Below are 14,808 nucleotides of genomic sequence, written 5' to 3'. Positions count from 1 at the left end.
GGAGGAAGTGCTCTGGGAGGGCGCTGAGCACCTCGAGTCTCATCGCCGAGAGCATGCAGAAATCAAGCGCAGGCAGTGGAAAGAGCATGCGGCAAACCTATCCACCCACACTTTCCCTCAACGACTATGTGTCCCACCCATGACAGTGACTCTGGTTCTCGTATTGGACTGTTCAGCCACCTACGGACTCACTTTAAGAGTGGAAGCAAGTCTTCCTCGATTCCGAGGGACTGCCTATGATGATGATGATGATTATCCCTCAATCAACATAACAAAAAAAACAGATTATCTGATCCTTATCACATGGCTGTTTGTGGGAGCTTGCTTGTGCGCAACATGACTGCCACATTTTCCACATTGCAACAGTGACTACACTCCAAAAGTACTTAATTGGCTGTAAAGCGCTTTGAGACATTCGGTGGTCATGAAAGGCGCTATATAAATGCAAGTTTTTCTTTTTGTGATAAAAATTGCATTTACATAGCACCATTACCATCGAGGAGAAAAGGAGCAGGCACTGAGCCTTTGTGGGAGAGTTTAGAGAGGTGCCTGAAAGCTTGATGTGTGATGTGTTTTGAGAAAGCTTTTAAAGGTGGGGTGGGAGGTAGGGTGATGGGTGAGTTTGGGATGGAGTTGCAAAGAGTAGAGGTAAAATGGCTAAAGTCTCTACAACCAAAGTTGGAACAATGGGAGAGGAGATGCATGTGACAAAACTTAATAGAGTTCTTTGAGGAAATAATGGAATGGACTGCAAGGAACTTCAGGAAGGGATTTGTAGATGGGACAGATAGAAGGATGCAGACTTGTTTATTCATTCTTGGGTTATGAGTATTGCTGGCAAAACTGGCACTTATTGCCCGTCTCTCGTTGCCCTTGAGAAGCTGGTTGTGGACCTTCATGAACCGCTGGAATCCTTGTGGGGAAAGAACTCCGACAATGCTGTTAGTTTGGGAGTTCCAGAACTTTGACCTAGCAATGATGAAGGAACGGCAATATATGTCCAAATCGGGTTGGAGTTTCTCAAAAATGCACTCCACCCAGTAGCCAGAGTCTACACGATATGATGACAGTTGGCACAGCAAAATTGGCATATCAATTTACAATGGTTGAAAGAAAAGCGTGACCAAACATCATGACAACAGGAAGTAAAGTTTGTGGACAAGCTGTGCATGCCCTCGGCATAATACAGAATTTTAATTATTTTATTGCCTCCTTTTTGAAGTTACTTCCCACCCCCCTCCTCCCTTATTCACCTCACACTGAGGAATAAATAATCTCTTAGCTGAAAGGATGAGTGTGGTAAACATTCCCCAGCTTCTGATACTGCAGAGCAGAAACAGGGGGATGTGTGAGGCTGGTGCATGCTGACTGTCCCTCTGGTGCTCCAGTTATCTCTGTTTGGTGTTTTTCAACTAAAATTAGGAATACATGCTATTGGGATTTGGGGCTACAAACCCAGGTTTCATAATTTATAGATAAGGTTTAGCCCATGATTATTGAATGTCTAACGTCACACTCTTATGCAATCTAATCCTCAGAATTTGAATAGGCCATTTTTACACCCTTTTACCACTTAATAAAAGCTGTAATTAGATCGTTTACTAACAGATCTTGGGTGTAGAAAGAATGCTTTAATGCCTATTGGGATCAATTTACACTACTTTCAGGGCTGTGCGCTTTATCAGAATCTTTGGAAAAGGAAAGTTTAAGTTGCCTTTGTTACAGGATTCGCACCACTTCATGCCTTGCTCACAGCAGAGCAGACCCATGCCTCTTTTTGGTCCCAATGTCAGACAAAATAAAAACATCAAATTTGGACAAATGAAAATCAGGTTATAAATCAGTAGAGCCCAGACCACATGCCACACGTTAGGTCAGTCAATCTACCAAACTGAAAGCAATTCCGACAGTATATACAAAAAGTCAGATTCTGTCGGCTCCATCCCAGGCACAATTAAACAAAATGATTTGAATCAAATGGAAATGACACGAGGCCTCTATTCTAGTTGCTCAAGTTCCCAGCTGCACCAAAACTTCAGAGGGTCACAAAGGAAATAAATGCCAATCACTGGAAGCTTGAGTAGCAGAACCTGTGCTATCTCCTTGCTGAAGGAAAATCGGAAATAATGAATTTGAAACTGAATCCTTAGTTATATCTGGTTACTCTCACAAGGACGTCCTATGGGTTGCCAGTCAAACTATATCAGATGGTTCGCATGAAGACAGGAGTGAAAAAGCCAATCACTCTTTTAAGATATCTCAGTCCTAAGAACAAGAATGCTTTGTGTTCTCCGACATCTCCTAATTTGAGTAATTAAGCTCATCAACAGTCTCTTCAACAAAAGTAGGATTTCCTTTTGTTTCCCAGGCAATAAATGTAATTGTTCTTCTGCCACTTTGAAATAGTCCATTTTTTTCAATCTTAATGATTTTTCTCTATGCCATCCCATCATGGAGTGGTACCATGTGCATCCGGGAGGGCGCTGAGCACCTCGAATCTCGTCGCCGAGAGCATGCAGAAATCAAGCGCAGGCAGCGGAAACAGCGTGCGGCAAACCTGTCCCACCCACCCCTTCCCTCAACGACTATCTGTCCCACCTGTGACAGAGTCTGTGGTTCTCGTATTGGACTGTTCAGCCACCTAAGAACTCATTGTTCCTTTCCCAGCTAATGTTATTTTAGTAGGTACCTGCTCAGCCAGGTTGCAGAACCAATTTATCAATCTGTTTCTGAGGTGATATATTGGACCTTTCAAAATAGTTGCAATTCAATTGCAGCTGTCAGCCACCACTGAGTGCCACTGAAGACTATCTGCATCATTGATGGCGAAAAGTAGATCATGATTTAACTGCAGACAATTTTAGTTTGATTGTGCCTGTTGTATCAGTGATGCCCTCCTCTTCAGGAGAGCACTTTTAGTGATATTTTGTCCTGGTGATATTGGGTTAGTCCAGTCCATTTCTATTGGCCCAACTTGAAAATGTTTGCTTCATCAAGGTAGGCCGGGAAGGCAGGGTGCTGTAATTCTATTTTTTAAACCCGTTAAAAATAAACATTTTAATAAGTCAATAGGTCTTGGTTTCATTCAGTAATTGTACTGTTAATAGATATTTGCCCCTCAGTACGGTATTAGAAGATTCTGTTTGTTTTCGTTAGCCAGTTGCCATTACAGTCAATTGTTCTTGAAAATAAATGGAATATTTCCAACATAAAGCCTTATTATTTTCTCCATTTGCTTTGGCAGTTTGTCACAAATATCAGCACCGCCATTAACGGCAAAAACATTAGAAATTATACACACAATACCAAAGCAGATAGTTTCAGCTACAGCACATTACAGTTTCAGGATTAAAAACAGAAAATGTGGAATTCTCAGCAGGTCAGGCAGCATCTGCGGAGAGAAACAGAGTTAACGTTTCAGGTCTGTGACCCTTCGTCAGAACGGGAAAAGTTCAAGATGTAGCAGATTCTTAAGGAAGTACAGGGCAGTGAAAGGAGGAGGGGAGGAAAGAACAAAGGGAAGGTTTGTGATAGGTTGGAAGTCAGATAAGATTTCAGAGCTGATGGCCAAAAAGGAGATGGTAATGGCACAAGTTAAGAAACAAAAGATGAGTCTAGATGGGGTGTGTTTCAGGTTGGTGGCCTCAGACTTGAACTCTACTGAGTTGGTATTAAAGCTGAAAATTCTGTTAGCTTTGCTAATTGCGCTATGCAATGACAGTGTAATCTATGAGCTGCTCAATCTTTTCCAGCTTCTTCTGTTCATTCAACACAATTAGATAATTATATTCTCTAATTTATTTTATTCTAATGTTTAAGACCTTTACATTTTTTTGTGTTGAATTTCATCTCCCAAATTTCGGTAAATATTGCCGAGTTCCTTTAACTCTTCTGCTGCTTTATCAGACTTTACTGCTCCCTCTCGTTTAGTGCCAACTTCAAATTTTACCGACTTATATCGAATGTGTATATAAAATAGAGCCTTATGCTACAATTTATCTGCGAGTTTAGGATATCTGTTCCAGTCTTTGAACTGGAGGTATTTTTTTTTAATTCTCCATTGACAGAAACAGCCATCAATTCCAGACAATCTAAGCGCAGGAACACATAGGATTACACAGGATATATGGCATATAAACAGGTATTCGGCCCAAACAGTCCATGCCGGTGTTTATGCTCCACTCGAGCCTCCTCCCATCTTTCTTCTTCTAAATCTACCAGCACAACCCTCTATACCACTCTCTCTCATATGCTTATCTAGCCTCCCCTTAACTGCATGTATACTATTTGCTACAATCACTCCCTGTGGTAGCAAGTTCCATGATCTCACCACTCTCTGGGTAAAGAAATCTCTTCTGAATTTGCTATTTGATTTCTTGGTGACTATCTTATATTGATGGCCTCAAGAGAAAAGTGACCCAGCCTGTTCATCCTTTCTTGATAGGTACACCGTTGCATTTCTGTTATCATCCTTGTAAATCTAATTATATTTGCTGAATCACTTGATTGACTCTAAGTATTACAAGTGTGATGTATGTTGATAGAAATGTTATATTCCACATTGACAGGGAAATTTTTATTTGCAATATTCATGGGTCACTGAACGGCAATGAAGAATTATTGACGAGGGATAGGTAGAGTTAAGCTATGTCTATAATTTAGTTGTTTGAAGTTTGTGCTGATCATAAAAGATGTAATCTGAATCCATTGGTCAATCCAAAATGAACTTTTGAGAGGTCTCAAATGGCTTGCTCAGTGACTTTTCTTAATTCCTTCTTCAAAGTAGTCAGCAGTAATGGATTTACAGGCCTGCTTTGAAGAAGAACTGTGAGTGTTTAATGTTAATTAACACACAATTAGTTGTAGCATTTGCTTTAATAAAAAAAATTGTAGTCATTGAATTTTATATTGTATTTTAAAAATAATTATCAATGGGAAGCTAATTTCTCTTGAAACCCCATTGAAGAATGTTCTTTTAAATTTGTGTTTTTAGTTTTTCCAGTCATTGATTTCAATTTGGTAATAGCTATTGAAATAATTAGACAGATATCCAAATGAATGAACTCATGGTCATATTGAACATCCTGGCAGAGAGTTGATTGTTATCTTGAGCAAGTTCTGGCTCAATTTTACATTCTAATTTTGATACATGTAAATTCTCCAGCAAAGCTCTTAAAAAATCTCTAGTGCATTTCAGTGTTTGTTACTTACTGGTTTTAGGGATGCAACCATATACAAATTGTAGACTGGACCCACATTTGAACTTGAAGTCTCCCATCTTAATATGCAGCTATTATCATTCCCTTTTATCACAGTCCTTTATTAAAAACTGTTCAATATTAGATGACTACATTTAAGAATTCATATTTTGGCATCACTACCAGTCTTCTGCAGCACAGCATCTGAATACCTGGATCAACTTAAAGCACAAAACTTGGTCATGCCAAAACTGACGACCTTGGCGACAAGTTAATAAATCAACAATTTTCACATATCGTCACATTTTTGCAAATTTACATAGCCTAGAGATTGACAATGTAAATAATTTCAGACATTATGATGGCATATAGTATCTGAATTAATGGAACACAGCAATGAGGGCCCACATTTCTTTATTTCCCACTGTTAGAAATTGCAGTGATAGGATACTCTCTTTCTTTTTTGTCAGAGTGATCTCTTAAGAATTTCCTTCCATTGGAGATTAGAACTAGTGGTAGGTGGTTAAATGAAGTGCAACTTTCTGTTTGTAAGTAGATTGCTGGTGGCATTGTATGGAGTCAGAAAATATAATTGTTCTCTTTCTGTTTCTCTTCCTCTGTCTCTCCTTTTTTTTTTGATTTTCTCTCTAACTATTTTTGCTTCTCTCTGCTGTATCTTCTGCTTCTTTCTCTACCTTTTTTTTTCTTTTGAGGGCAGGTGGGTGGTGAAAGTGGTGGGTTTATTTGCAGGTAAAGGTGTCATTGAGGGCTGTAGGCTTTATGTGCTGTTGAGAGATACGGGGAAAATGTGGTCTGTAGCCCTTGGCAGCTACCTGCCTCTCGCACCCCCGCACCCCCCCCCCCCTCTGTTTCCCTCACCTCCATCGAGCCAGCTACCCTTCACACTATAACTCCTTCACTCCCATCGATACCCAACCCACTTATCTAACTCTCATTTTGCTGTTGTTCATCTATAATCCACCATCCACTCTCTCCTCACTCCTGATCACTCCCCCACGGACAGGTAGGGAGAGGTCAGAGGTCCCATGTCGACCTGTTTCTCTCCACCAACTCCTCCATCTTTCTTCCCCTCCGATCCACTTCCCGAAAAGACACTTTGTTTATTTTCAGAATTGTTTTTATTTCCCAATTAGAATGAGGAAAGTCATGCTATGTCTCTCTCTTTTACAGGTGTCAGTAATTAGAATGCTTACATTTGCCACCTATAAACAAAACACAGCGATAAAGGCTTTCAATTTGCTTCAAAATTCAACTTGTGCTTTAAGAACTCAAATTGGAATGAGAAAATACACTCTCTCTCAGCTTTCAACCTTTCTGGAGTGTATAGAGCATGAAGCAAAAATTCTGACCGATGTGTAGTCAGTACAGTTTGTCATCACATACACACCTTCAGCTTGCTTTTTTTTAAAAACAGCCTCTGTTCAAAAGTGGAAGAAAAGTAAACTAAAAATCCTTTGTATAATTCTGTCTTAATTTATTGGTTCTACAGGCACAATACAACAAACTGAAGAGAGATCATCAATACAGTGATATCTGTATGCATATTTTGATTCGATTATTAATTTGCCTTTATTTGGAATATTGTGACCAAATATAGCATAGTAAGAGCCAGATTAAATGGAAAAAATGGATAAATCCACTTCTCTTCAAAATATGATATAAATCATGTTCATTATATGCAATACAGATATTGGAGCACAGTGAAAGCTCATCTCTTAAGGCAGATGAATCGATGTGTAAAAACAATTGGCAAATTTTGATTCACCGAGTGATATTGAATCAAAAAGGAAGAATGATAACTGCCAGTTGGAAGACGATCAAGTCTAGTATCCTGCACTATGAACCCGAGAACAGATGCCCATCCATGGAAATCTTACGCCAAGGAAAGTCATTGATGTTTAATAGCCGGTATAGGATTAGAAAGGTACTCTGGAGATGAACTCAATTTACATTTGGGAGTGGAGAGAAACTTCACAGAACTTTTCTCAGGAGATTAAATTAATTGGAGAAAGTATAATTTGGAATAAATGGTTTGGACTAATATTACTCAACTTCCATCTAATAAGCAGAACCTGTGTTAGAATTATTATTTTTCATAATTGTTCCAAAGCTCTGCATCCCAGTGGAACAGAGTAACAGGATGAATAGAGATTTCAAATTCATTTATTATGGCCCAATCCAATTATAGTTGTAACCAAGAAAGCTTGTGACTGGTTTGTGATGTTTGGAAAAGATCTGTGATTCAGTACTGAGGATAGAGCAGACAGTGCTATAAAAATCAAGAATTGAATCTCCATTGTACTTAGATTATTGTGAGAGATGGGTTGTTTTACTGTAATGCACATGACATAAATATGCCACAAAAATGTATTCACATTTTATTCAGCCATCCCAACAATCCGGACTCTGACCAACTTGCAATTTTGTTTTTAATTTTATTTAATTACACATAATATAGCTGAATTTGGAACAACATTGGATTTATTAGTAATAAAAAAGGTAAGAATATATGAACATAAGAAATAGGAGCAAGAGTAGGCCATTTGGCCCCTCGAGCCTGCTCCGCCATTCAATAAGATCATGGATGATCTGATCCTGGTCTCAACTCCACTTTCCTTCCTGTTCTCCCTTATCTTTCAAAAATCTGTCTATCTCCACCTTAAATACATTCAGACCCAGCCTCCACAGCTCTCTGAGGTAGAGAATTCCAAAGATTCACGACCTGCTGAGAGAAGAAATTCCTCCTCATTTCTGTTTTAAATTCTGAAACTGTGCCCCCTAGTTCTAGATTCCCCCTACAAGGGGAAACGGCCTCTCTGCCTCTACCCTGTCAAGTCCCCTCAGAACCTTATACATTTCAATAAGATCACCTCTACGTCTTCTAAACTCCACATAAGGAATACAAAAGATTAGACTTCCAATCTGTTGATTCTTGGGGAAATTGGGGTTCTTGGAGCAGCACGAAAATCTGTGGAATATTTGTAGGAAGAATGTGGCTAGATTATACACAGTTTAAGAACATTTATTTTAATGAGGAGTATGGATATTTTTTAATAAGTTCTGCATTTTACACGTGGCAGGAGCAATTCTGAATACACTGGAGTCATAAAAGTACTTAGTAGATTATTAATGTGTCTTCACTAACAGCAATCTCCAGAAATGGATGATCCATTTACTGTGAAATGAAATGCGCACAGATCATTTCCCATGCATATTTCAAGAAATCTTTCAATGGAATATTAATCTTTAGCTTCAGATAATATCCCTGTTAGATGTTTTTACCTGAATGAAGGTTGCACTGCCAAATATTGCAGGATTTCATGGATATTAAAGTTAACAGTGTTGGCTTTTCTGAGCTTTAGTATATCAGAATATCTTGTTCCTGCACCTCTTGCTACTTCCAGTGATTGTGTCTGCTTTTCCAGGTATGAGCCATTTAGTACAACCAATTAAAGAGCGCGTAGAAACAGCACAAACAAGAGTACACTTTGCATGCTGATGGCTGGCTCAGTACTATTCGCACTAAAGCATGATTTCTGCATTGGAGTATCTTCTATGTGACATTTGCATTTTGTCCAAATTAAATCATGTTTATTAATTAATTTTGAAGTTCTTTTCACATTAATTTTCAGCTTTTTATTAGTTGTTAGAAATGGGGGGACATTGTCTTTTGTCTTGTACACACCATGAACCAATTTACATTCCAACATGTTACATATTCGGTGCAGGAAAAGGGAATTGGAAGTGATTTTTATAGATTGAAATTTGTGGTGGATTACGTACAAATTGATGTGGTGTTGGTGCTATTTCTGATTTGTATGCAGACTGACAGATACCTCATGGAGCCATAAAAGCAACCACTCTCCCTGACGGAGCAAGATGGGAGCAGTTTGTCTACAGCTTGTCATAAGTGCAAATAAAACCTGGCCTTTTGTCATTGATTTTTATGTGCCAACAGCACCCAATTCTCTTTATGGAGTCAGAATTGATGTCTTTGTTTACTATAAAGCAAACACTGAGAATGGGATGCTAAGCTTCCCTCAAACACGCTGGGAAGACGTTCGGTCCATTGCTGCTCACATGACTGATTTGTGCCATTTGAATTGAGTGCTCTGTAATTATCGGTGGTGTGACCCCTTCTGCTTTAAAGAGGTTTTAAGTGCTATTTGCTTACCTGAGACACTGTTAGCTTTAACTATTGAATTCCAGCAGCAACGTACAGTGACTGATCAGTGAGATTTAATCACAGTGGAATAATTCAACGAAAATATTATTATACTGCCCAATCTATACTTTAGGCTGGTATTTTTTTGTCCACTGAGGTGATGAAAGCTCAGAAACCATATACTCATACTGTTTCAAACCTTTTTATGCCATATAATTCTTACTTTTGAGTTGATTGCCCATTGCCCATGACCTTGCACATTGGGAGGCAAGTAAAATGTAGTCTTCAAGTGAGGCAGGGTTAGAGGGCAAGGATAATTGGACCAGGATGCACAGACATAATTCAATCCCTATTTTAAAGTCCTATATTCTGTTTTTATATGATAGTTTGGTTTTATGTTATTATTTATGTTATTATTATGTTATTATTTATGTTATTATTTGTAGTTAAAATTTGGGGCAGTTCGGGAAGTAGCGATGTTTGGAGCAGAGGAGTCTCTGCACAGGTGAGAAGCTGTAACTACAGTGTGATGAATATATAGACAGTTTCATAAAGTGCCTTTTATGTACAAAAACATCCCCAGGTGCATCACAGAAGCATAGTCAAACAAAAATGGACACTGAGCCAAAGAAGGATATATTATGAAGGATGGTTAAAAGCTAAGTCAAACAGGTAGGTGGGTTTTAAGGAGTGTCTTAAAAGAGCTGGAGAGATTTAGGGAGAGATAATGCATGAGCAGGACTTGGTGCGGAGTAGAATATAGACAGCAGAGTTCTGGCCAAGACAGCATTGGAATCATTGAGTCTGGGGTGAGAAAAGGATGGCTAAGGGTTTTAGCAGGTGAAGGCTTAAGGAGATGCAGAGGCAGACGATGTTATGGAGATGGAAGTAGACAGTCTTTGTGATGGGATATGGGGTCAGAAACTCAGCTCAAGGTCAAATATAACACCGAGGTTCAGTTAGTTCAACCTGAGACGATGGCTGGGGAGCAGAATGGAGTCAGTGACAAATGTACAGAGTTTGTGACGATGGCCCCAAAGAACATCCCATTGCTTAACTGGAGGAAATTGCAGCTCATCCAGAACTAGATATTGGACAAGCAGTCTGACTACATGGAAACGGTATAAGGAACTAGAGAGGTGATGAGAAGTGGAGCTGCGGGGCGTCAGTGTTCATATGGAAATTGACCCCATGTCATCAGATTAAGTCGCCAAGGGGCAGCATGTATTGGGGAAGATTAGGGATCAAGGATAGATCCTTAGGGAATTCCAGAAACAACGGTGGTGGGCGGACAGGGAGTGAATCCACTGTTGGAGATTCTCTGGCTACGATTTGATAGATGGACATATGAATTGATAATTGAAGAAGTTGAGAGGAAATGAATGCAGACATATATTTGCTTTCTGCTTTCTCTCTGTTAGACTGCAGTAGACTTTCTTTATTTGATTAAATCTGTAACCAAATTTTGGTTTGAATTGCTTCTTTGAAGAGTGAATTGAACTACCTGCTCTGTTGTTTCTTTTATCTGTTTAATTCTAAGTGGACTGTAGAAGCCAGTGTGTTTTTTTCCCATGTTTTTGTTGATTCAGATGGCCACATGAAGGACTAGTGAACTGGCCCCAAATCAATAAAATATAATCCATGGAGCTAAGCTCCTTGAAGTTGCTCAGCAAGCTCATTCTGATCTCCCTGACACCTTTTGCTTTTCCTTCCAAGTTAAGTGAGCAGTGAAGGGAGCTTTGTAATACCTTAACACTTTTTGCACCATCAATCACATGTTAATCACCAGTCCCAGCAGTGAAAGGCAAAACATGCAAAAGGAAGCTACTTTGGTAGCTGAACAGCATAATTTAAGACAAGCTTTCATTTCCCAACCAGAAATGTATAATTCAGAGCACCAAAAACTGAAAGAAAATCCTTAGCTTAGTCATCATCATCATAGGCAGTCCCTCAGAATCAAGGAAGACTTGCTTCCACTCTAAAACTGAGTTCTTACGTGGCTGAACAGTCCAATACGAGAACCACAGTCCCTGTCACAGGTGGGACAGATAGTCGTTCAGGGAAGGGATGGGTGGGACAGGTTTGCTGCACGCTCTTTCCGCTGCCTGTACTTGATTTCTGCGTGCTCTCGGCAACGAGACTCGAGGTGCTCAGCGCCCCCCCGGATGCACTTCCTCCACTTAAGGCAATCTTTGGCCAGGGACTCCCAGGTGTCAGTAGGGATGTTGCACTTCATCAGGGAGGCTTTGAGGGTGTCCTTGTAATGTTTCCGCTGCCCACCTTTGACTCGTTTGTCGTGAAGGAGTTCCGGGTGGAGCGCTTGCATTGGGAGACTCGTGTCTGGCATGCGAACAATGTGGCCTGTCCAGCGGAACTGATCAAGTGTGGTCAGTGCTTCAATGCTGGGGATGTTGGTCTGGTCGAGAACGCTAACGTTGGTACGTCTGTCCTCCCAGAGGATTTGCAGGATCGTGTGGAGACATCATTGGCGGTATTTCTCCAGCGACTTGATTCATTACAGACCCAATCCTCATCTGGACCGGGGTCAAGCAGGGCTGCGTCATCGCGCCAATCCTCTTCTCAATTTTCCTTCCTGCCATGCTCCACCTCACACTCAACAAGCTCCCTGCTGGTGTGGAACTAAACTACAGAACCAGTGGGAAGCTGTTCAGCCTTCGTCGTCTCCAGGCCAGATCCAAGACCATCCCAACCTCTGTCGTCGAGCTACAGTACGTGGACGACGCCTGTGTCTGCGCACATACAGAGGCTGAATTCGAAGCCATAGTCAATATAGTCACTGAGGCGTACGAAAGCATAGGCCTTACACTAAACATCCATAAGACAAAGGTCCTCAACCAACCTGTCCCCGCCGCACAGCACTGCTTAGTACAACAACAACAATTTACGTTTATATAGGGCCTTTAACATAGTACAATGTCCCAAGGTGCTTTTGACTTGAGCCACATAAGGAGATATTAGGGCACGTGACCAAAAGCTTGGTCAAAGAGGTCGCTTTAACAGAGTGTATTAAAGGAGGAAAAAGAGGCAGAGAGGTTTAGGGAAGGATCCCAGAGCTTAAGGCCTAGGCAGCTGAAGGCACGGCCACCAACGGTGGAGTGATGAAAATCGAGCAGGAGAACGAGGCCAGAACTGGAGGTGTACAGATATCTTGGGGGGCGGGGGGGGGAGGGGATTACAGAGATGGGAAGGCCATGGAGGGATTTAAAAACATGGATGACAATTTTAAATGGATGACCATTTTAAAATCGAAGCGTTGCTCAACCGGGAGTCAATGTAGGTCAACGAGCACAGGGGTGATGGATGAACGGGGCTTGGTTGAACGAAGTAGGATATGGCAGCAGAGTTTTGGATGAGTTTGAGTTGATGGAGAGTGGAAAATGGGAGGCGAGCCAGGAGTGTGTCAAGTCTAGCAGTAACAAAAGCATGGATGAGAGTTTCGGCAGCAGAAGAGCTGAGGCAGGGGCAGAGTCGGGCGAAGTTATGGAGGTGGAAGTAGGCAGTCTTGGTAATGGAGTGGATATGTGGTCATAAGCTCATTTCGGGGTCAAGTACAACACCAATGCTGTGAACGATCTGGTTCAGGCTCAGATAGTTGCCATGGAGCGAGATAGAGTTGATGGTTTGGGAACAGAGTTTGTGGCAGGACTTGAAGACAATTGCCTCTGTCTTCCCAATATTTCTGCTCATCCAGTACTTGATGTCAGAAAAGCAATGTGACAAATTAGAGACAGCCGAGAGAGGTGGCAGCGAGGTAGAGCTGGTTGTTGTCAGCTTACACGTGGAACCTGATGTGTTTTCAGATGATGTTGTCGAGGGACAGCATGTAGATGAGAAATAAAACTTGGCCAAGGATGGATCCTAGGGGAGATTCCGGAGGTAATGTTGCAGGAATGGAAACAGAAGCCATTGCAGGTGATTCTCTGGCTACAACTGGATAGATAAGAATGGAACCAGGTGAAGGCCGTTCCACCCAGCGGGACGACGGAGAGGCGTTGGAGGAGGATTGTGCGGTCAACTGTGTCAAAGGCTGCAGGTCACGAAGGACGAGGAGGGATAGTTTACCATGGTCACAATCACATAGGATGTCATTTGTGACTTTGATGAGGGCCATTTCAGTACTGTGGCAGTTGGAAATCTGAACGGAGGGATTCAAACTTGGAGTTCCGGGAAAGATGGGCATGGATTTGGGAGGCGACAGCACATTCAAGGACTTTGGAGAGGAAAGGGAGGTTGGAGATAGGGCGGTAGTTTGAAAGGACACAGAGATCAAGGGTGGGTTTTTTGAGGAGGGTAGGTGATGACAGCAGATTCGAAGGGGAGTGGGACAGTACCCGAGGAAAGAGAATTGTTAAAATCAGCTAACATGGGGGCCAGGAAGCTCATGTTGTTTGATGTAATCATTGCATATATTTATACAGAAAGCTGTTATCGACAAAGGGTTAATATTACAGAGCAACTGAAAAGTGTTTGCAAGCATTGTTCAGCTGCATGTTTTACATAAGAACATAAGAAATAGGAGCAGGAGTAGGCCATAAGGCCTCTCGAGCCTGCTCCGCCATTCAATAAGATCATGGCTGATCTGATCATGGACTCAGTTCCACTTCCCTGCCCGCTCCCCATAACCCCTTATCCCCTTATCGATTAAGAAACATCTATTTCTTTGTCAGCAGTTACAACGGGCTCAATTTTCCCCAGTGATTTGCACCGTTTTTTTGTCGCGCTGCTTTTTTTGGTCTAAGTTAAAAGATACAAGTTTCCCCAATCAATTTGCACTAGCTTAACTCAGTTAGTTAGGATTTTTTTAGATTCGTTTTTTTTTGAGTCAAAGAGGGCATAACATGTCACCCGCGCCAATTTTGGCCAGTTCAGCAAGTTTGGCCAGCTCAGAGTTATTCCAGTTCTTCTTAGGCTGGTGTTTATGGCCTCTATAGACAAACCTTCTGGTGAGTTAAGAAAATTGGCGCAGGTAAGGAAATCGGCGCAGCAGATGCCCGGACAGCAGCAGCAGGAGAAGTGAGAGAGAGTGGGGGAAGCCTGTCGAGTATAGTTAGGTGCGGGAACCGGGAGGGAGGAAGCCGTTCGGCCTGGGGTAGGTGCGGGGACTAGGAGGGGGAGGCCATTCGGCCTGGGATAGGTGTGGGGACCGGGATCGGGAGGCGGTTCGGCTAGGGATAGGTGCGGGGACTGGGACCAGCATGGGGGGGGGGGGGTCGGGGCAAGGGATTTAATAATTTAATGGAGGTAAGTTGCTACAATGTTTAATGTACTTGTGCAGGTTGCTGTGAGCTGGTTGTAAGTATCACTTTCCAGCCTCAGCCCGCATTGTGTCCCTGGTTACCGTGGCAACCCGATCTTTTTGGCACAGATCAAGGCTCCAGCCCCCAAAACTAAATGACAGGCTAG

Source organism: Pristiophorus japonicus, chromosome 16 (assembly GCF_044704955.1).
Source record: "Pristiophorus japonicus isolate sPriJap1 chromosome 16, sPriJap1.hap1, whole genome shotgun sequence".
Classification (NCBI taxonomy): Eukaryota; Metazoa; Chordata; class Chondrichthyes; family Pristiophoridae; genus Pristiophorus; species Pristiophorus japonicus.
This window is presented reverse-complemented; position numbering follows the sequence as displayed.